Raw genomic sequence first — 23352 nt, 5'->3', positions numbered from 1 at the left:
AGGCTCAGGGCGGGGACCCCGGTGGCGTGGTAGGGTCTGCTGGGGATGACAGGCAGGCGCACAGGCGGCGGCGCTGTTAGGCCCCATGTGACGGCCACAGCCTGGCACAGGAATCTGTGCTCCAGGCAGCAGACAGCAAAGGTGTGGAGGCAGGAAAGGGGCCACCGCAGGAAAGGAAAGCACTGTGGGTGCTGGAGATAGATGGTGGCAGGGGCCAGCTCGGGGGAGGGTGGGAGTCTGGTCTTGTGGCTTTGGAAGCCCATGGGTTGTGAGCAGGAGAGGGTGGGGTGATGTGAGTCTGAGGGAGGTCTCAGATGGGAAGGGAGGGCGGAGGGGGGCAGAGACCAGTGAGGGCCAGAGTGGAGACTGGGCAGGAGGGCGTAGCATGCACATGGACATGCTTCCCAATGAGCCCTGGCCCAGTCAACTCCCAGCTCCAGGATCCCCCGCAGCCCTTTGCTGGGGTGCACACAATCCAGAGCACTGACTTCCCCAACAAGCCAGGTGGAAATGTCCCAGGGAGGACCCCAGGCCCCTGGGTCCTGAGGAGCCTACTGAATCCTCAACAAAGAAGGGAAGAGAGGCCCAGGCCACAGCAGGCCCGGAATTAGTGTGTTATGCTCTGGATCTTGGGGAATGTGTAATCCCCACACCGTATCTATGGCAGCTCTCCATTAACCAGAATTTGGTTCCACAAATTCCTGTTTCCATTCATTCTAGAAAACTCAGAGCTGTTGGTCTTTTTTCAAAATCTCACTGAAAAAAAGAAAAAAAAAAAAAAGATACTGAAGAATGTAAAGAAGAAAATGAAGGCACCTCCAGCCCCTCTGCTGAGAACACACTGATGTTAGTACTTTCGTGCATTACCACCCAGTTTGTTTAAGAAAATTGGGATTGTGTTGAATGTCCGCTTTTGCATCCTGCCTTTTCCATTGTGCTTCAGATCATGAGCATTTGCCATGGCAGAAAAAAATGTCTTTGGAAGCCGGACTGTGGAGACTGGGGTTTGGAAGGCCTGCTGTGTGCTGTGATCCTGCAGAGGTCATCGCCCTCCCTAAGCCTCAGCCTTTGCCTCTTTGCAGGGAGAAACTGAAGGACGTTTCTCAGGCTCCAACCAAGAGTCTCAGTGTTTTCCTTGCCACGGTGGCCTTGTTATTCCAGCCTTGCTACGCAGGGGTGGGCCTGGTGATGTTTGTGGCAGGGTGGGCACAGGGCTGGCACTGCCACCAAGTACACAGTTGAGCCGGTAAGCTCAGAAACCTGGGCTCACTCCAGCCTTGAGCACTTTCCCAACTCGTGATCCTGGGCAAATGACTTTGCCTCTCTGAACCCCTATCTCTTAAGCTCCAGAACCGGGTGGTTGTGATGGTTCATTGGCTTCATGTGAGTAAAACTCTTAGCACATGATAAGTGCTCAGTAAAGAGGAACTGTTGCTACCATGAGGATTGCTGGTTATCTGTGGTGTCACAGGTGTAATATGAGGATTAAATCATGATCTTCCTGCAGCATTCAGCAGAATGCCTGGGACCTAGGGGACACTGCCAGGGGGTGGCACCTGGTCCCATGATCTAGCCAGGACTACCTTTGTGGGCCATAACTGGTGCAGCTGCCCAGGGCCGGCACTCAGAAATGCCCTGTGCTTGGTGCATGCTGCTCTGCTGTTGCTATCTTGAGTTTTTATTACTTTGTGAGCAAGAGGCCCTGCATTTTCATTTTGCACTGGGCTCCACCAATTCTGAGGCCACTCTTAACAATAGGATTGATCTCTAGGGCAGCCTGGCAGGGTACCCCACACATCCACAGTGCTCAGTAGCTATTTGTGGGGTGAAGGCAGGACTGAGTGGGCTTTGGTTCAGAGGAGAATAGTACCCCAACGAGACCAGGTGGCTTGCCCAGTTTACACGCTAGATACAGGGCCAGGCAGTGCTCTGACCATCACGTGAGAGGCTGCCAGGGTGACGGTGTGTCTGTCAAGGGCAGGAAGTGGGCTGCGTGGAGTGCCAGCCGGGGTGAGCAGGGTAGCCTGTGCCTGCTGACCTACAGCCAGACACACTGGGGAGACACAAGACGACTCAGGTTGGAATCGATTGAAACCAAGCCAAGAGCTTGGGCCTCGGAGTGCATGGGAGGAGGAGGAAGTTCAGACCCAAGGCGGCGGCTGTGGCTGGTGTTAGCACTTCTTCCCGGCAGGGTGGGCAGGGCTCCATTAGGGGAGGCGGGCCTGGACGCTCCCCAGCACTCTTTCATGAGGGGGAGAGAGGAGAAGAGCGAGGCCCAGGCCACCTGGTATTCAGAAGGCTGAGGTGGCAGTGGCAGGCAGTTTAGGGGGCAGATGAGGCTGTGGCAAAGGGTGGCCAGGAGGCCAGAGCAGCACTTACAGATGAGGTGGGATTGGGGCCCCCAGGACTCGGTGTGTGGACCTCTGGCTGACAAAGGCCATTCCGCAGAAAGGAAATTGAAAAGAAGAAATGACTTCTCGGCCCATGTCTTCTCGAACGAGGGAGAAAGTTGCTGGCATGGTCTCCCCACAGAGAAGCCAGGGTATCTGAGGGGAGCCCTTTCTCTGCCAGCTGGGTCATGCTCAGGGCCGGAGGTGCTGGGCACCAGAGTAGAGGTGGGTGGGTGGGGATGTCCCCCCAAAAGGAGATGGAGACAAGATAAGGCTGCGCCTTTTAAGCCTTCCATGCAGGCCTCCTTGGGACAGCCCAGGTTGGATCTCAGACTGCAGCATGTGGGGCTGAGAGCCAGCTTCCCCGAGGCACGGGGGCTGGAGAGGTCTAAGCAGCATGCTGAGGTCAGGGCTAGAGGAACAGAAAGTAATAGGGAGCCACTGATGGCTTCATAATGAAGGAGTGACATGATAAGCTTGTGAGGGGCCACACAGGGCAGAGGCTAGGGACGAAGAGATCCTGCTGGCAAGTGGTCATGGAATTTCTGGTGGGTAGTGAAACGGCCAGACATAGGGCTGTGGCAGTGAGGATGGGCAGGGGGTCAGATGGGCACACTTCAGGCAGGGGGACCCCAGGACTTGGGGGCCTCCTCAGAGAGGCTTTATAGAAAGACTGGGGCAGAAGGCAAGACCTGTGGGGCGAGGAGGCCTAAAGACACCGTGGATGCACTGGAGCCAAGCCATTGAGGACCCTGCACCCCGGCCAGAGGCCTCACTCAGGATGGCTGCAGTGGAGACTGAAGAGATGGGTCAGGTGGAGGGAAATGGGGGGCTTTGCCCTCAGGAGGTGGCTCTGGGAGGAGATACGGTCACCCAGGAAGAGAGGCCAGAGGATGGGACCAAGGAGCAGCGACTGGGAGGATGGCAGGGCAGATGAGCAGAGGGTCCCTGCCCAGGGCAAGAGGGCTTTGCTGGGTGGGCCCTCCAGGACCCTAGGTGGTGTCTCCCCTGGAACCAGGCGGTTCAAGGCCTGTGATGGGAGGGGCGGGAGGAAGAGGGATTGCAGTCAGGAGGGCCTGGGACCAGAAGTCTCCACTGCAGCCATCCTGAGTGAGGCCTCCGGCCAGGGTACAGGATCCTTGTCCACCTGCAGGGTAGGGAGACAGCCTGTCTCCCACAGGGTGGTGGGGTGGCTGAGCCTCAAGGACAAAGGCAGGCGGGGGCAGGGGAAGGAGCCTGTGGCTGGGAGCTTAATGGCCCCGAAAAAAAAACATAAAACCAGAGAATTATGGGGAGACATAAACAGAGCTGTCAGGCATTAGCTGCAGGGAGACGGCTCAGCCTGGGGAAGAGATGCTGGCGGCTGAGCTGGGATCCTTGCATGTGCATAAAAAAGACAGAAGTTATAAAAGGAGGGAGATTAAGAAGATACTGCCTCTTCCATGCTTGGGCTCCCGGGCCAATTCCTTTCTCACGCCCTGGCTGAGGCCCCAGCCGCACACTGACCCTGGGGGCCCGGCCTGCGAGGCCTGGCCAGGTCAGGGGCCAGGGCCGGCCAGCAGCCAGGGGGTTCCATGAGGGTGGGTGGGGGCGGATAGCGACTTGGCGCAAGCTAGTGGAGGGGCCGGGGAGCCAGGCCCAAGGACACAGGCGGCGCCAGCCCCAGCAATTTATGGGTGCTCACACACCCTGCCATCTTCATTTTCCCCGTTGCTGCTGCTGTCATTAGCCAAGCACTAATGGGCTTAAATTTCACCTTAAACCATCCCCACTGTCCTCAGCAGATGACAAACGCCCTACTCTCGCCGGCTGCAAAGCTGCTAGGCGGCCTCCAAGCAGGCATGTGCCCTCCCTCTGCCCGTGTCCTCTGGCCCTCAATAAGGAGGCTCCTAAGGACCCAGGGCCTGGGATACTCACAGGCCAGGAGAAATCCTGGGGGTGTGTGGGAGCTCAGGAAAGGGGGCTTTAGGGGGAGCTTTGGAGACCCTGGGATGATAATGGATGGGGAGACAGGAGCCCAGGGTTCAGGGGCACCCCACTGTTTGGCCTTGGCAGGGCCATGCCCCTGAGTTTCCCAGCCCACGTGTCATTAAGAAGGGCCCTCTGAGCTACCCACCATGTTTTTAAAAGCCTTAGGGAAATCATGTTTTGCTTAGGCTAACAAAAACAGCAGTGGCTTTGCTTGGGGTTAGAATTCCATCCATCCATCCACCCACCCACCCACCAAATTCATTCACTCATTCATTCAGCAAATGTAGCCCACAAGCCCCTGACATGAGCACGTCCATGAAAGGCCCAACTAGCTGTTCATTTGAGGCCCTGAGAGGGAACAAGTGGGTGATCTCTAAATGCAGTTTGTTTGGGAGACAAAATCCTTTAGCAGTGGCTCTGAGGGTGGGAGTGGAAGTGGCCAAGGGGCTCTGGAGGCTGTGGGGACAGAGGGTGCATCAACCTGGAGTGCATTCAGTCCATGAGGGGGGTTTTTGCCCGAAAAGGAGACAGGAATAGAGACAAAGCTATGGCAGAGACGCAGGGACTGCCAGGGGCTCCCTGCTCGTGTGCACACACGACCATGGCCACCGCCTGCCGCCTTTGTTTCCCAGCAAGGGGCAGGTGCCCGAGGAGCCGCTGGGGTTGATCCACCATCAAAGCCAGCCTGTCGGGGGCTGGTATGCAGAGTCATCCCTTTCCCATGGGAATCTCACTCCCTTCCAAGCCCCCAGCATCCGCCTTTCATCCCTGTGCTGGGAGCCAGTACTCCCACTGACACCCAAACAGTGATGCCAAGGAGGCACTGCCAGAGGGAGGCCATCACCATATAGGCCTGAAATGTCACACTCTGTCCCTGCCACCCCCCACCTGCAGTGAGCCTAGGGGAAAGAACATACTGGCGCAGGCTTGTGCTGGAGACAGAGATGGTGCGTGGCTCTGGACTGCCATGCTGTGTGTCCCCTTGCCCTCTCTGGGCCTCAGACATGCAATCTGTCACCTAAGGGTATTGCCCCTGCTGGGCTGTGGCACACCAGGAAGTGTAAGCCAGAATCAAGGGTTGGCGATATGTATGGGAGGTTGGGTGAGGCATCTTCTCCAGTCCAGGAGGAGGAAGGGATTCCTAACTGGTGCTTAGGAGCGTGGACTTTGGAGAAATTTCTTCTTCCCCACCAGTATCTAGAATCGGCTGTGAAGTCCTGCCAATGCTCTGTTCCTGACATTTCTAGAATTTCGCCCTGCCTTTCCAGCCCCTGCCACCACTTTGGTCTGGCCCCATCATTGCTCTCTGGGGCACAGTCCCAGCTTACTGTTTACTGGCCTCCTGGCCTCCCCTCTCACCCCCATCACCAATCCACCCTGCCTCGCCATAGCCACTGCAGACTCCCCAACACACACGTGTGATGCTCACTCTTGCTCACCCTCTGGGGCTCTCCGTGGCCCTCACCACATCTGTGCTCTCCACTGTGGCCCAGAAGGCCCCACACCACATAGACCCTGCCCATCTCTCATTTCTTGCCTTTTGCTTCCACTTGAGAGCCAGCCTGCATTCTCACTACCATCTCTCACTCTCTCCTGCCTTCCAGGCTCTTCCTCTTTCCCTTGTTAACTCCAGCACATCCCTGGTGAAGTGTCACGCCCCTGGGAAGCCCCTCTGCCCTCCTGTTCCCACTCAGGTATGACGTAGGGCCCTTTCCCTTGCACTAGCATTTGCCTTCTCCATGAGGCTCTGAGCCCACAGCTGTCTCTGGGTGTTCAGTCTCTAGCAGGTGTGTGGCATACAGTAGGCACTTAATAACTGCTTCTGAGATGGACAGATGGGGGTGTGCAAGGGTGGATGGGCAAATGGGTATGTGTGCATGGATGCATGGATAGAAAGAAAGTAGGTTGGTGAGTCAATGGATGGGTGGGTGGATGGATGGGCAGGTGGTCGTGAGGTATACAGGTGAGTGAGTGGATGGGTGGATGGATAGATGGGTGTGTGTGCATGGATGCATGGATAGACTGATGGATGGACAGGTGGGTGGGTGGGTGGATGGATGGATGGATGGGTGAATAATAGATGGGTGGACTGTTGTGAGGGTGGATGGAGAGGCCAGGTGGTCTATGAGGTGAGTCCAGAGGCATTAGAAAATGGAGTTCTAAGCCTTTGGCTTTCCATGCCTCAATGTATCTGTCTGTAAAATGGTCAGCTCAGCTCCTGTGCCCAGTGTGGAGGCTCAGGGTAAGCTGGAGAGAAGGTGGAGGCTTCAGCAGGCAGCTGAAGGCTGCTCCACAGACAGTGCATGGAACAGAACAAGGCTGCTTGGCATCCCTGCAGCCCAAGGGCTCCCTTCTTCGGGGGGACACCGATGCCCTCTTCCATCCCTGCTTGCTCCCAGGATCCTTGCCCAGGTGCAGACTGGGAACCAGACCCATAGAGTTCAAATCCAAATGTTGCTACTCACCAGGAAATTCCCTTTGCTTCCCAGGCCTTAATTGCACATCTATAAAATGGGGGTGCTCACGTATTCCTGTTCTTTGCAGTTTTTTCTGGGGATTAAAACAATGTGGTGGAGGGGGGTAGGGAGAAAAAAATGCAATGTGACAGGGAAGATGGCACCTCTCCTGATGCCCAGCACACAGAGGGTGCCCAGGAAATATGGGGCTTAGAATCTCAGCACCTGAAAGAGCAGCTTCTGCTGCAGCCCCTGCCACAGGGGCCACACTGGCCACAGTGCTCCCTCCTAGCCCTTCTTCCCTTGGCCAAAGCTACCTCTGGAAACTTGAGTTTGAAGTTTCCAAACCTTATCCCAGACCCCACAGCCATGAGTTATAATAGGCACATAATTAATAGTCACATAATTATAATGTCTATATTATTTATAATTTGTATATTTATATGTAACTTATTTAACTGCATATATAATCTATAATTTAAAATTGCATCAGATAAATAATTACCTACTATAGTGCTTCTGCCACTTACAAGCTGTGTGACTTTGGATAAGTGCCCTAACCTCTCTGTGCCTCTGCTTCGTCCTCTATGAGTTAAAATGTGTAGACTGCTTCTCAGAACAGGGCCCAACACACGTCTGGTCGGTGTGCGGATTAGCCCCGAGGATGCTGATGACAAAGCATTTCTGTATCTGTTTTGCTCATGGGTTCTTTGCTCAACGCTGCAAGGTGGGCATTTAATCACTATCCCTATTTTATGGGTGAGGAAGCGGAAGCCCAGCGAGTTGGGGTGACTCACCTGAGGTCACACAGCGAGTCAGCAGTAGGCGTCAGGTACCCGGTGTTCTTTCCAAAGACTCCTGAGGCCCTGGTCTGGAAAAAGCCAGCTCTGGACCAGGCTGGAACACAGGGGCCTTTCTGAACCTTCCTTTCAGGGGCCTGGGGCTGCAGGGGCCTCCGGCCAGTCAGCCAAGTCTGTTCCTCCCAACATGCCAGCCAGGGAACACAGACAGCTGGACCCCACTCTGGCCACTGCCCCACCAGGCAGAACAGCATGTCTGTCCACCCGGGCACTGCTCCTGAGGCTGTGGGCTGGAGCCAGGTTTCTGTCACTTCAAGGAGCTCCTGCCTTCCCGGCCCCACCGCCACAGCCAGCAAGGACCAGTCAGGGATTTTCCTGAACTTTCCCTGTGTTATAAAAAATTATATAAACACTTACCTTTTAAAAGTAACAGCTAACTTAGTTGCGCCCTCCTCTGCCCAACATTGGTCTGGCAGCTGCATGTACGTTGTCTCCTGGCATCTGCACATCATTGTCTGAGGTACTCTTGTGCCTGTTTGCAAATAAGGAAACTGAGGCACAAGGAACTTGGATAGCCTGCCCAAGGCCCCACAGGGAGGCGGTGTCTGGGGTGGGGATTTGGACCTGGACAGGGAGCCTCCCTACCAATCAGGCCTTCAGGGCAGAGACTTGGGGCCCAGAAAAGCCCAGCCCAGCTTCTGTTTTTAAATTTCATAACATGTGTTGCTTTGTTCAGATGATTGAAGGAAAGCATATTGCAGGTAGAAATAGAATGAAAGCATTGTAACACATGAAACCAGCAGTGCCTTTGTGTTCAGCTGGCCCTTGAACAATGTGGGGGTTAGGGATGCTGACCCCCACACAGCTGAAAATTCATGTGCAAATTTTTTTTTTTTTTTGAGACAGGGTCTTGTTCTGTTGCCTGAGCTAGAGTGTGGTGGCACAATCTCTGCTCACTGCAGCCTTGACCTCCTGGGCTCAGGTGATCCTCCCACCTCAGCCTCCCAAGTAGCTGAGACTACAGGCATGCATCACCATGCCCAGCTAATTTTTATATTTTTAGTAGAGATGGGGTCACATCATGTCGCCCAGGGTAGTCACAAACTCTTGGGCTCATGCAGTCTGCCCGCCTCCGCGTCCCAAAGTGCTGGAATTACAGGTGTGAGCCACCATGCCTGGCCTCATGTGTAACTTTCGACTCCCCAGTCGATGAGCACACGTTTTGTAAACACACACTTTGCATGTTATATGTATTCTTTTCTGTAGTCTTACAATACAGTAAACTAGAGAAAACAAGATGTTATTAAGAAAATCCTAAGGAGGAGACGATCGAATCTATTTACTAGTCATGAAGTAAAAGCGGATCGTTGTGAAGGTCTTCATCCTCGCCGTCCTCGCATTCAGTAGACTGGGGCCAGGAGCAAGGGAGGGTCTTGCTGTCTCAGGTGGTGGAGGGGGAGGCAGGAGAGGCAGGCACACTCGGTGTAACCTTTTGAAAAACCTATCCTGGGATCTTGGCTCAGTTATTCCGACGCTGGGTATGCTAATTACATCTAATTTTCATTGAGTTTGAGAAAAACACCCACATATAAGTAGACCGTGTTGTTCAAGGGTCAGCCATACCTGGCCCTGGCAGCAGCGGGTCCCCACACAGCTTAGTACTTGAGCCAGTCCTGGCCGCTGGGTCTCCGAAAGCTGTGTACCCACTGAGGAGGATACAGCCTGTACAGGAATTCAGGTTTGGTTCTCCTTCCCCACTTGGGGGCTGTTTCCTTATCCGTAAAATGGGAGGCTGGTCCCTATCTTGTGCATTGCAGGATGCAGGGGAACTGACTCCTCTTGGCAACTGGGGCTTGTCCCATCCTACTGAGGGGGAAACTGAGGTCAACCCACCAACCTAGAGTCAAACAGCTGGAAAGTGGCAGTGCCAGATTTGAGCCTGAAACCAGGCTCTTTCTTCAGTCACCTTGCCTAACCATTCATAGAAGTTTTTTAAATCTTTTAGGAGCTATCACATGCTCATGGTAGAAAAATTCAAGTACAACTTCCTTTTTTATACAAATGTTTTGTACACACTTTTTTTTTTTTTAGACAGTCTCACTCTGTCGCCCAGGCTGGACTGCAGTGGTGTGATCTCGGCTCACTGCAGCCTCCACCTCCCAAGTTCAAGCGATTCTTGTGCCTCAGCCTCCCAAGTAGCTGGGATTACAGGTGTGCATCACCATGCCCAACTAATTTTTGTATTTTTATACTGATGGAGTTTTGCCATGTCGGCCGTCCTGGCCTCAAGTTATCATCCTGCCTTGGCCTCCCAAAGTGCTGGGATTACAGGAGTGAGCCACCGTGCCTGGCTCACTTTTTTTTTTTTTTTTTTTGAGAGAGAGTCTTGCTCTGTCGCCTACACTGTGCAGTGGTGCAGTCACAGCTCACTGTAGCCTGACTTCGTGGGCTCAAGCAATCCTCCTACCTCAGCTTCCCAAGTAGCTGGGACCACAGGCGAGCACCACCTCACCTGCCTAATTTATATTTCTTGTAGAGATAGGATCTCCCCATGTTACCCAGGCTAGTCTCAAACTCCTGTGCTCAAGCGATCCTCCTGCCTTAGCCTCCCAAAGTGCTGGCATTACAGGCGTGAGCCACTGCACCCGGCCCTGTACACACTTTCTGCACTGTACTTTTTTTCACCAACTTGAAGACTGCTCCAATTAATCTATGTGGTGCTTCCATTCTCTCAGTACTCAGCCAGTAGAACCTCCCAGGTGTATCTCCCTCATCCCCCTTGGATGGACAGTTAGGGGATCTCCAGTGTTTTGCTGCTGCAAAGGACACTGCAATTGATAGCCTTGTGCAGATGACTTTGGGCCCAGGTTAGAGGGCACATGTAATTTGCATTTGGGTCCATATTGCCAGAAAACTCTCCAAAGAGGTAGTACCGGTTTACCCTCCCATCCCCAACTAGATTGGGCACCTCTTTCCTCATGCCCTCACCGGCCAGGCAGATGCTCAGTGCCAAGAAAACCAAACAGCTGCTTCCCTTACAAATACTCAAGGGCATGTGTGTGGGGGCCTGAGTCCAGCCCTGCACCTTTACCAACTGCAAGATCTCAGGCAATAGGCTTCACCCCTGTGGGCCTCAGTTTCCTCATATGTAAAACAGTGGTGATTGGATTGTGGTGAGGAATTTGTAGATGCAAATGCCTAGGACAGTGCCTGGAACATCGAGGCCCCAGGTGAGAAGTGGCTGTTCTTACGCGTCTGCATGAGTCTTGTACGCCATGACTGCAGTCATGGGATGGGGGCCAACCCCCTAGGATGGATGCTCAGGCCTCGGACCTGGGTTTTGGGAAGGGTTGAAGGGAAGGGAAGAACAATGTGGGGGAATTACTAAGGGGAAAGGGTGGGATTAGCTTATCCCAGCTTCCCACTGTGCCACTGGGGAAACTGAGGCCCAGAGGGGCCCAGGCCTTGAAGTGATTGCAAGTTCAGCAGCATGAAACTGCTCTTTATCCGTGCATTGCTGCCAGGAACAAATGCTAAATGGAGAGTCCGGAGGGTTGCCCAGGCCACTGCGGGACCCGAGCTTTGAGACTGAGGGCTTGGGGACGCAGAGCCAGAGCCTTGTCCTGAAATCCTGGAGGGCCCTCCTTGGACAGGACGGAACCTGTATTATCTCTCTGAGCCCAGCCTCAGCACAACCCAGAGTCTTCCAGAGCTGAGATCTTGCCACACCAGCTGCGGTCACAGACCTGCCACACTGGCTTGACCTGGGAGTTCCTTACAGCTACAGAAGCCCTGTCCACCCGACCCGCTGCATCAGAATCTGTGTCACCAAGACGCACACGTTAATGTTTGAGGAGCACTGAGACCCCGCCAGGGTGATACTCTGCCTGCCTGAAGGGACAGGCCACTGCTCTGTGGGCAGACCTCAGCCCCCAGCCCCAGAATGTCCTCCCCAGCTCTGTCGCAGACACACGTGGCTCCCTGGGAGGCACAGAAAGTACAAGACTTGGACCTGGCTCGCGATGAACTGGTGGCCCTGGAAGTTGCTACCCTTTATTGAGCCTCTGCCAGCTACCAAGCACATTATCCCATTTAGTCTCACAACAGCACTGGAAGTTTGCTGTTTAATTTAGAGTATCTTGCAGCTTAGGCACACAAAGCACACAGAGGTTAAGTAAATCGCCCAAGGTCACCCAGCATATACGTATGCAGGAGCTGGGATAGGAATCCAGAGCTGTCCCCAGCACCAGAGTCTAGCCATTTACAGTCAGGGTGGGCATGGGGGCAGATGGTGGCTCCTCTCACCCCTGAAACCAGAGCCCCAGCCCCTGTGAGCCCTCACAGTTGGTTGACCTGGCCGTGGTGAATCTGACCTCTCAAGAGCCTCCCTTTCCGGAGCAGAGGCCTGTGATTCTCCATGCTGGAGAGCCCGCCAAGAGGGATTCTCCTACAACTTTCCAGAACACAGCAGTTCTGGGGCCAGGCCAAGCTAGCCATGTACAGCTGGAAGAGGCTCTCTCCCCCAGATGCTGAGTGACTAGAAGCCAAGAGGGAGGGAGTTCTGGAATGGTCTGGAGCAGTGGAGGTGAGGCCTGTGGGGGCTGGGGCAGGGCCTGGGAAGAGGGACCAGCGCACGGAGTATTCTGAACCGCAGAAAGTATTCTGTTCACTCTAGGAGAAAAACAGGAGTGTTGTTCAAAACAGCCAGACGCCAGGCCCAGCTGCCCTCGCCTGGTTTTTACTCTTAAACACCTTCGCATTTCATGGCTGTTCGGAAGAGAGAGGAGTCAGCCAGTTGTCCATTCAGACACAAGACAAGGCAGCAGCCGACAACCAAAGGCAAATATTTTCCATCCTGAGGAAAGCCTCCCGGGTGGCCCCAGGCCTGCCTCTGGAGCAGTGGCTGGCTGGTGGCTGGCTCTCCCCGAAGGTCGCTGCTTCTGGTTAGCAGACTGCGTGTCTGGGGGACTGGCCAGGATCCACCCCCACCCAGGGAGCACTGGGGGCAGCGGGGCGGCCATTCTAGGCCCACAGGAAATGGAAGCTCCCTTCCTGGCGTGAGGGCAGCCAGGCCTCCGGGGAGGCCAGGACAGCGTGGCCCCTACAGTTCCCCGTCTTGAAACCCCAGCCCTTGATATCAAAATGGGACCTGTTAGTCTGTTGTTGGGGAGGGGGATATAACTGCCCAAAGCTCTTAGGTCCTGAGTGAATTTAATTTTTTTCAGCACAACAGTAGCCACACACAGTTGAAGAGTGGCACATGGCTACGTGGGGTTTGTATTTGGTCTACAGGTGAATGAACAAGACCCACAGGGACTTAGGCCTCATTATCATAATTCTGCAGCCCCAGGAGCCAACCCCCCATGTGGAAACCCTTAATAGGTAGCCTGGCCAAGTGGGTAGCGAGAAATCAGTGATGGCAGGCCCTGGGACTTCTCTCTAGTCCCCTCCCCACCCTTTTTTCTTTCTTTTCTTTCTTTTCTTTCTTTTCCTCCTCTCCTCCTCTCCTCCTCTCCTTTCCTCTCCTTTCCTCTCCTTTCCTCTCCTTTCCTCTCCTTTCCTCTCCTTTCCTCTCCTTTCCTTTCCTTTCCTTTCCTTTCTATACAAGAGTTTTACTCTCTTCCCCAGGCTGGAGTGTAATGGTGCAATCTTGGCTCACTGCAACCTCCGCCTCCTGGGTTCAAGCAATTCTCACGCCTCAGCCTCCCGAGTAGCTGGAATTACAGGCACACGCTACCACATCCAGCTAATTTTTGTATTTTTAGTAGAGACGGGGTTTCACCATGTTGGCCAGGCTGGTCTCAAACTCCTGACTTCAAGTGATCCACCCACCTTGGCCTCCCGAAGTGCTAGGATTATAGGCGTGAGGCATCGCGCCTGGCCACCCACCCTTTTTATCTCCCAAGGAAACCAGTCTTCTGAAAATTTCAGAGGAAACCAGGACCTCCTCGCCCATGTATTTTACCCGGGGGTGCCTGTAACCTGTATTCACAAAAGCCCCACGGGCATCTCCCTGATTGAGGTCCCACCCACAGGGCCTAGGACAGGGGGACCAGGGAGGGCCCCAGAGGCTGGAGTTTGGAATACCCCCTTCTCTTCTCTGGAGCTCACTCTCCATGTCTGTGAAATGACAGGTGATGTCACCTCCCAGAAGGGCAGTTTGAGAGAAGTAAAATCTATTGAGGTACCTTGGACACAGGAGGGGGACAGACAGCATCAACTTTTGAGGGTGCTGCAGTTACACGGCTCCAGCAGTCTGAGCCTTATCAAGACCTTTCCAGATCTGAGGGAAGCCCATGCCCCGTGTCTAGCTGGCTGGGGGAGAAACCCCTTGAGAACCCCCACTCTGTAATGCTAGGGTCTGCATTTGCTTAGGAGGCTTTGTCCCTGTCTCTCCCCTTCTGGACCAGCCTGGCTTCCTGGGCAGGCCCAAGAGTGTCCCGCGCGCAGCACTCAGAGTCAGTGCAGTCTTTAATCTGCATTCCACAGGCATCCTCACCCCCTCCCCTCTCAGGAGCTAGGAACCTGCCAGGCTTCTTACCTCTCTGCAGGAATCTCCACCCCCCACCACAGGCTGCCCTCTTGGGGTAGGGGCCCAGACCTTGAGGCCTGTCTCCTCCAGCCCAGCTAAACCAGAGAGAACTCCATCTCAGGTTCCCAAATAGGCGGTGTTCTTCCCCGCCACCAAGCTAGGCAGCTCCTGGTGGCTGGAATGCCCTGCTCCTTTCTTCTCAGCCCACCACTTCCTCCAGCCTTCCCTCCTCTGTGCTTGCAGCAGGGAGTCTTACCCCACCTCCTTCAGGAGGGAGGTGCTCACGGGTTCCTATGCCTGTGGGTCTCCAGGATTGGGCACTGAGCAGTCTGGAAAATGTCAAGTGAGGGAGGGATCCAGTCAAAGCCCCAGGGGGGGCCTCTGAGCTCAGCCAGTTCTGCTGCTGCTCCCCACCTCTGGGGGGAAGGACAGGCTGGGGTTTGGATGGGTGGCCTTTTGGAGAGCAGAGTAATGGGAGCCGACTTGAACTTCCTGCGGCCTCATTCCCTGACTGGGGCCGGAGGGTAGTCTGAGCTGCTGGCCTGGGGTGCTGGGCCGCAGGGGAAGGGGCTGGGAGAGAGGGATCTGGGTGAGTCTAAGGGAGGGTGATACTGAAAAGAGGGGACGGCAGCACTAAACTGCCTTCGGGGAGTCCCCACTGTGCGCCCCTGGCACTTCCCCAGCCCCCTGGCGCGGTCGCAGGCACGGGTGGGTCAGCCTCAAAGTTGTTGGTACGGCCAGCCCGCTGCTGTTTAAATGGTGTGTTTGTTTGGAGTGGCTTAGGGAGGAAACTGGAAATGGGGGGGGGGCGCAACGCCCCACTTGGCGCCACCGCTGCCGGAGGGTCCGCGTGTTAGAAGCCCCAGCTTCGCAAATGACCGAAGAAGGGTGGGCGTTGAGGAGGGAAGGCCGAAAACCAAGGGGGGGGTTCGGGGCCCCGGGCCGGCCGCCCCCTTTTTGCGGGGGGAGAGCAGGAGCCGCCTCTCGCAACCACTCTGCGCGCGGGGTGGGAGGGAGAGAGGGAGGCGAAGGGACGACAGCGCCGGGCTCCCCGCCCCCATCCCACCCGGTTCCAATATTTCGCAGAAAGGCACGCGGCTCCTAATCGGTCCTTTCCAGGCTGAGATTTAGCCGCGCGATGCCCGCGCAGGGGCGGGGGCCGCGGGCCGGGGGAGGCGCTCAGAGTCCGGAGCCGCCGAGCGAGGTGAGGAGCCCGCGTCCTCGGCTGGTGGAGCGGGCGGGCGGGCGCGCAAACCCGAGAGGCAGATATAGAAAGGGGGGCAGGTTAAAAATAACCCTCTCCGGCTGGGAAGCTCGCGCGCGCTCTCTCGCCTCGTTCGGTGCCAGAGGACTCCAGGGGAGGTGGCGTTGGGGAGGGCAGAGCGGGATTCCCCCTCCTCCGCCGGGCGGGGTGCCCGCCTGCGCGCCGCGGTTGCACGTGTGCGGGGCCGCGCGCCCGGGCCCCCTCTGCAGCCGGTCGGTGGGTGCCCCCTCCCCAGGACCGGGCGCATCTGGCAGTGGCCCCCCGCCCGCAGCCTTGCGCGGCTGGAGGGAAGCGCTCTATTATTCATTATTTACGAGCGTTAATAGGTTTGAGCCACGGGGCGGGGGGGGCGGGGGGCGGCGAGGACGCCGTGGGGACCGAAGCGTTAGGGGAAGGGGTGGGAGGGAGGGGGAAGGGCGGGGGCGGGACTGCGCCGCGGCCTGGAGTAAGAGGTCTCGGCCTGGGGCCCTGCGAGCCGGGCGCAGCTCTCCGCCAGGTTTCTCCACACCGCAGGCCGTCGAGGTCGCTCAGGGCGCCAAGAGGGCAGCGCGGGCCTTAGATTTTGCTCTTGGCCTCTGTCCTTCGCGTCCTCGCCCTTACAGAGGCACGGGGAGGGGGCTGCGGGGGCCGTACGCCCCGCCCTGCGCGCCCCTCGCCGCCGCCGCGTCCCCGCTGCAGCCCCGGCCTCATTTATCATCATCTTTGGTCAAGTGGAGTGTGCAAGGAACAGCTGCTTCACTCGGCTGACTTCCGAGGGCGGCTACGGAGAGAATCAGGGAGATGAATGATGGGGGCTGGGGGGGCCACTGCCCCCCGGGGTCCCCGCGCAGGCGAGAGGGAGGCGGGGAGCGTCCAAGGCAGCCTCCGCCTCATGGCGAGCGCAGCGCCCCCTTCCTCTCTCCTAGCGCCTGCAGCGACCGGGGACTGGGGGACGGAGGACGGGGCCCGCCCCAGGAGAGGACTGGGCGCCGGGGGGCGCCCTTCGCTGGCGGAGAACTGGCGGGCGCGCTGCCGGCGGAGCCCGAGGTCGCGGTGACCTTGCTGGGGTCAGCGGGCTGGGCTGCGGAGGCGGCGGCGCGGCGTCTTTGGTGGCGCTTTCCGGATTGGCGCAGAGGCCGGGAAACAAGGCGGGGGCGGGCGGGGGAACACGAATAGAAGGTGAAATTTTACCTGCCCCTGAGGGAGTCCTGCGGATTTTCTCCGGCAGCAGCAGGCGCTCTGCCTTTGTCTTACACGGCTGAAACATCTGTTGCAGAGGGGCGGAGAGGCCGCAACAACCCCCACACACCCTGCGCTGCTCCTGGTTCCCCTCTGCCCCAGCCGTGCTGCAGGACACCTGGCGCCGCGTTAACCCTGCTCGCGCTGGGGCGCGCGCCCGTCACCCGCTGCCGCAGTCCACGCCTCGCGTGGGGCCTCCTGCCACCGCCCCGGATCGGGTCTTGGCGGGGGCGCCCGGCGACCCCCCTCCACCTCGAAGAGGTGCTGAGGCGTAGGCGGGGGCGGAAAGGGTTAATGGCCTAGTCGCAGACCCTAATTGTCAGAGCCGGCCCCGCTTCGTTTCAATTACCCTAAGTAGAGACTGAATGCGCAATTAACGAAGTCAGCTTGCCAACTGGAAAGCCGGCCCCGCTTTCACGTTGAGCAGAATACTCCACCAGCTGACTTGGACGAAGCAATTTCCTCCTCTCTCTCCCCTTTTTTCTCTCCCTCTCTCTTCCAATCCCCCTCCCTCTTTTTCTCTCTCCTTAATAATAAAATTATACCAAGCAGTTTGCGGTGTGGCAGGCGGCCAGAAAAGCGTTTCTTTAAACGCCGCCGTCTCACAATTAGGCAGCAAGAGGATTTGACACGCCGTGGCGGCCTGACAGGCGGCTTCCTCCCCTGGGGACTGGGGGAGGGAGGGGGTGCCAATTCCCCGCTCCCCCAGGTGGAACCGGGACTGGGAGGGGCTGGCCTGCTTCGCCTCTCCGGCTGTCAGGATGGCTGCAGCGAGGGGGTGTCAAAGGCAGGGAAGCGAGGGGCGGTTCCGCCTAGGCTGGGGAAGGCGGAAGGCAGCGGCACATTCCACGACTTCTCTGGGAAGCTGTCGTATCCAGGAGGGAGACCTTGTTCCCTTTCTGTTTAACAGACAGGCATTCTGAGGCACAGAGCTGTGGAGGGATCTCAGCCCTGCTGGGCGTCCTGCACAAGTCACTGGCCCACTCTGGACTTCTTCCATTAATCCCTCGGCAAAATGAGGGGGAGATTTGACCTAGAATGTGCTCTGCAAAAAGTGTCTTCTAGTGGCTCATTGCCCTTAACAGCTGGTCTTGCAGGCCAGGAGAGGGGGGTGTAGGCAGCACCACGTAGAAGCAAGCCGGAGACCCCTATCCGGTTTGGGTGGCAGACCCATGGTCCTCAAGGCACACAGGAGGGTGGCTCGGCAGGAAGCCAGGATGCAGGCAGCTCATAGATGGGGTGACTTTGCAGGATTGCCAGGGATTGGCGCCATGAGGACAGAGGACACTGAACACTAGCTGCAGCAGCCGGGCCACTTGAGTTCGGGGAAGGCTCAGAGAATTTGGCAGAGGTGGGAGGTGACTGCAGGGGCCCCCATTTGCTCTTTGCAGCCCCCCAGCCCCACCCAGGCTGCTGCTTACATGGGGTGCCTTCATCCTCCCTCACATAGTTGAGCCCTCCTTCTTCCAGCCTTCCCTGATATCCTTCTCTCCCCACCTCACAGCCTTCTGGGTGTCACTACATCTCAACACCACCATGGCAGTTGTCTGTGTGTGTGTGTGTGTCTGCCTCTGGAGAGCAAGGGCCATGTGCTGTTTCCTGTGTGTCCCCGGCACCCAGCTCGGCCCACATCCAGACTGTAAGCTGAGCAGAAATGTGCTCCACAAGTGAACCAGTGCAGGCACCAGGGGTTCTAGAGGAGACAGCACACACTGTCTCTCCTTCCTGATTGGCTATTGCATGCATCCTGGCCTCCAGGCCCCTCATCCTCAAACCTCTCTCTGGGTATCATCCCTTTGGTCTGGGTTGAGGGTTAAATGCACCCAACACAGAGCCCAGCGCTCGGATCCATCTCGTTTGTTTATTTATCCAAGCAATACTGAACGGACATCGACTCCGGGGCCATTTTTTAAGCTTGGAGCTTAGGGTCAGAGGAAGTCCCTGCCCTCCTCAGGCTACATTCTAGTGAGGGAGGCACATGTGAAACAGCTTATTGTACCATCAATTATGTAATTACCGCTGCGATGAGAGCCACCCAGGAGAGTGGGGGTGGGGCCTCGCCCGGTGTCTGGTATGGAATGCCACAGAGGTTCTCACAAGCTCTGGGAACCTCCAGCCTTTGCAGTCCCCCTTCTCTCTGCACCTCCTTTCCAAGGCCGCTGAGTGCCCCTCCTGCAGGGGTCTGCCTTGTCTCCCCCCTGAGCCCAGGGCACTGCTCTCCTGCGTTGCTCTGCTCATCTGTGCTGGGCCCAGAGCTTCTCCTGGGCCAGGGAGCGCTGTTCCTCCTGTTCCGGGTGCCATCGAGCCCATGCAGCTCCCCTTTGCATCAGTTCTGTCAGCGTTTGACCCCAGGAGCTTGTGATCAACTTTAGGCCACAGGCAGGTTCTCTTGAATTCTCAAGTATGAAAGAAAAATTTTATACTTGGTTGATAACATTTTCTTAAATGAGAGATAATCCCTTTTTTTATAAAATCCTGATTTCTGTCTTTTTCAAGGGAAAAGCTGAGAAGCTTTGGCACCCTGGCCTCCCACTCTCAAGTGGCCACAGTCTGCTGATGCTGAGAGGGGCTGTGGGCCCCCCCCCCACTTTATTTGGGAGCAGGATCGCCAGTTTGCCTCCATACCCACCTGCCCACTTCCCTGCCAGGCCTTGGGAAGATGTTCTTTGTCAAATGAATGAAGCAAAGCAGTGGCCACCCCTGATCTCCCGCTGCCTGGCCCACCCACATGTGCTCTGTGCTGCCACTCCACTGCTCGTTCTGGATATTTTCGCTGGGTTACTGTGACATTTTGTGCATTATTCATTCAATAAATATTTATTGTTCTGGACAATGGGGAATAGCTGTGAACAAAACAGGCAGAAATCCTTGCTCTCATAGAACTTTTGTTCTAAAGAGGAGACCAATAATAAAGCAAGTCAAGTTTGATTACAACAAGGAAAGTCGTGGGGGTGCAAGGGGTGCTATTTCAAACAGTAGTCAGGGAAGGCTTCTTGAGATGGTAACAGAGGAGCCAAGACTTGGAGCCAGGGTAGAGAGTTGTGTAGGTATCTGGGAGTGGTATTTCCAGAGGTAAAAGGCTTGCCCAAGGTCACACAATCAGCCAGCAGTCAGACAAACCCACAGGCTTAGCACCTCTGTGTTTCCACTTCCCCAGGGAAGTAAGTCATGGACTGTGGGGTACGGAGGACAAGGCTGGGGCCAGAGAGTCCCGTGCCTCCCGCCTCCCTTAAAGTCAGCAGCCAGGCCAGGCGCGGTGGCTTACGACTGTAATCCCAGCACTTTGGGAGGCCGAGGCGGGCGGATCACCTGAGGTTGGGAGCTCAAGACCAGCCTGACCAACATGGAGAAACCCTGTCTATACTAAAAATACAAAATTAGCCGGGCGTGGTGGCACATGCCCGTAATCCCAGCTACTCGGGAGGCTGAGGCAGGAGAATCGCTTGAACCCGGGAGGTGGAGGTTGTGGTGAGCCAAGATTGCACCATTGCACTCTAACCTAGGCAACAAGAGCGAAACTCTGTCTCAAAAAAAAAAAAAAAAACCCCAGCAGCCACACTTGGCCTATCTCATCCTTATCATGCAGCCTCCTACAAGGGCAGGAACTCCTGGGGCTTGGGGTGGGGAGAACGGAGCTGGCTGGGAACACCTCTGTGGGGCCCATCTGGCCCCTGTGCCAGGGTCTGGGCCAGCCCCTTGGTCTTGCCAGGCCCGGGACTGATTGCGTCTGATGGCATCAGCCTGGCCTTGTGGGGGAAGGACAGGGGCTGTGTCCCCCTGCCAGCAGGACCCAGACGACTGCCTGGGCCACCAGACCCTGGCCCTGTTAACTGTCTGCGACCCAGCAATCAGCACCCCCTCCCCCCTTTTCCCTTTTCTTCATTTTGACAGAGACACAGGTGGTGATGCTTTTTGTTCAGTGGTGAATAAAGTGATGTAAAAAAAAAAAAATTATTGTCCACAAGAGACTGATCAGTACAGAACTGATAATAGGTGAGCTCTTCCCAGCAGCCTTCCCTGGGGGACCTTGGAATGCCTGCAGCTGCTGCGGAATCCCCTCTTGTTCCCCAACACCTCACAGTGGAGGTGGGGCGGCTGGCCATCTGCCCCTCTTCGCTGGACTGTGGGCCCTGCGGCCCAGGTCTCCTGGCCTCTCGATGGCTGTATCCCAGGAATCAGCACCAAGGCTCGGTGGGGTGGGATGGAGAGCAGAGCACAGCTTTAGAGTTAGGGGACCTGGGCACCTAGGCAGAGGGCCTGGCTGTGCCTATGAACAGCAGGTGGGGCCAGGCCAGCAGGTGGGCGTGGTTAGGCCCTGCAGGGATCCCATTCAGCTGGCTTAGCAGGTCTCAGCTGTCTCCACAGCTGGGTCCCTGGAGGAGACGGTGTTGGGGGCTGTGAGGGAGGCTCCTTAAACACCTGAAGAGTCCAGACACCTCTGCTTCCCGCTCCGCTCTGATGCACTCTGAAGGGCCCAGAGCCCCCAGCCACACCAGGGCTCCCCCAACCTCAACTGACCCTGGCTAGGGCTGCCCTTCTGCTTCTCACCCCATCACTGGCCTCCTGATATTTGGGACCCACAGACCCTATAGAGAGGGCATGTTGGTCATTCCGTGGGATTCTTCCTTGAGCATGGGGGGCCATGAATGAGGAGGGATGCATATCCAAATGTTGCCCACAGGGAGTGGTCTGGAGGGGCTCCCTGGTCCTCTGGGGTTCCTGATGTCCTAGGAGGGTCCTCCATCTGCCCCAAGCAGGCCTCTCAACCCACGGACCCTAACCTGACCCAGAGGCCTGTGGGCACCCAACCCTCTTGTTTCGTGGGCTCCTTGGAAACACCCCCTTCCTCCTTTAAGCCAGGCCCCTAGCATATCGAATTGAGCCCATAGGACAGCAGTGAATCCCGCGAATGATTTCTCATTTTCACCAAGTCTCCTGTATTGATTATTCATCACCCACAACAGATGGGGAGGCCCGAGGGCTTCCACCTTCTCCAGCCCTGCCTGGACTCCCCCTCTGCCCTGTCCTGTTTCCAGAGCCTGGTATACTCCTCCTTCATCCTCAGGTTCCCAGTCTGCCCTGTCCTCAGCTTCCGGTAGTCCTGGTACACTGCTCCTTCATCCTCAGTTTCCCAGACCTTGAGTGGGTTGGGTTTTTAAATTTTTTTCTTGCAGCTACAAATTATGAAACCAGGTCATAAAACCACCTTGGGTAAGTAGGTGGGATGGAACCAGTGGCCTCAGAGCTGCTGCTGGGGATCAGGAAGCCCCCAATCCGTTTCCTTCTCCCTCTCTTCCTGTCTCCCCTCAGCCTCCCTCTCTCCCTCTCTCTTAGGAAAAAATTCCAGGCACCACCTCCCAGCTGGGCTCCCTGAGGAGCCATAGCAGCTCTGGCCCACACTGTGCCCATTTCCCTGACTGGGCCCTCAAGCCTGGGGTCTGTGAGGAGGCTTTAGGCCTAGTGATCTCTCCCTGAGGCTGCCCAGGGGACAGTAGTTGCCTTGGTGACAGCGGACGGCTGGTGACCATCACTGCCCATTAGTGGACCCACCTGAGGTGGGTCTGGCTGCTTAAAGATGAGGACAGCATAAAAATAAAAGTGAGGACCCTGGCCTGGGGCTCAGGCCGTCACAGGCTGCAGCTCAGCCCCTTGCCCCACAACAGCTTTGGCTTGCATCCTGCTCCAAGAGACTGTCCCTCCAAAGTGGGAGCCCCCCGCAGGGGTTCAGGACAGGGCTGTCCACCCGTGGTCCAGTCACTGCCGCTGCTGCTGAGGGCGTCCTGCAGAGGTGCTTCACTGTGGGTGGGCTCTGCTCTGGGGTCCTAAGCAGGGCACTTGTCCTGAACCTCAGTTTTTTCTGTGAAGTGGGAGGAGGGATTAATCAAATTGTTGTTTGAGAAAGCCGCACAGAATGGGTGTTCTGCAGCCGCCTTGCTCCCGCCCCACAGTCCTGTAGATTCTGTAGATTTCTGGAGGGAAAGGGCTAAGATCTTTGCCTAAAAGAAGGGCTATGCTCTAGGTGTGCCATGCTGCCAAAGGCCTTTGAGAGCTGCTGGCCTTGCACCAGAGGATAGCTGGGGTTTCATTTTGTCCCCACTATTTTCATGGCTTGGAGTGAGGACACCCATTGCTGTGTCAGGGGGAATCCTGGTGCCCTGGGTGCTGTGTGGCTCCAGTCATGCTCCCCGCTGCGCCTGGCCTGCCTCCTCTGTCCATCGCTGAGAAGACTAAGCTTCAGGAACTGATTCTAAGGGTGAAGTGTTCGTGTATCTGGTGCTTAAAGGATGCACTAGACTCTGCCCCTCCTGCCTTCTAGTTTCAGCAAGAACTTTGGAGATAAGGCCTGGACCAGGTGTCTGGGAGGAGAGGCAGGTTGGGGAGAAAGGGATGGATTGGAGTGAGTGGGGACCCTCCGGGCAATGTGGTTGAGCTGGACCATGAGGAGTGATCCCAGTGGGTGGGGAGTGCCCTCCCCGTCCCCACCTACCACCCCGTCTCCCTCCAGCCCAAGCCACAGGCCAAACCCACAATCTGCCCCCTAGGCCACTTCTTCCCTGCCTCCAGGTTCAAAGGTCACCATCGCTCTGCCAGGGGGACTCTTTCCGCCCCCTCCTCTCCTAAGGCCAACCCAGCCCAGCCCTGCTGCCTGCCTCTCTTCCCCTCTGTGTCCTGTCCTAGTGCTCTTAAAAAGTAATCATAATCATAATAATTAATAACAACA

This window comes from Macaca thibetana, chromosome 16, assembly GCF_024542745.1.
Source record: "Macaca thibetana thibetana isolate TM-01 chromosome 16, ASM2454274v1, whole genome shotgun sequence".
Classification (NCBI taxonomy): domain Eukaryota; kingdom Metazoa; phylum Chordata; class Mammalia; order Primates; family Cercopithecidae; genus Macaca; species Macaca thibetana.
Note: the sequence above shows the minus strand (reverse complement) of the source record.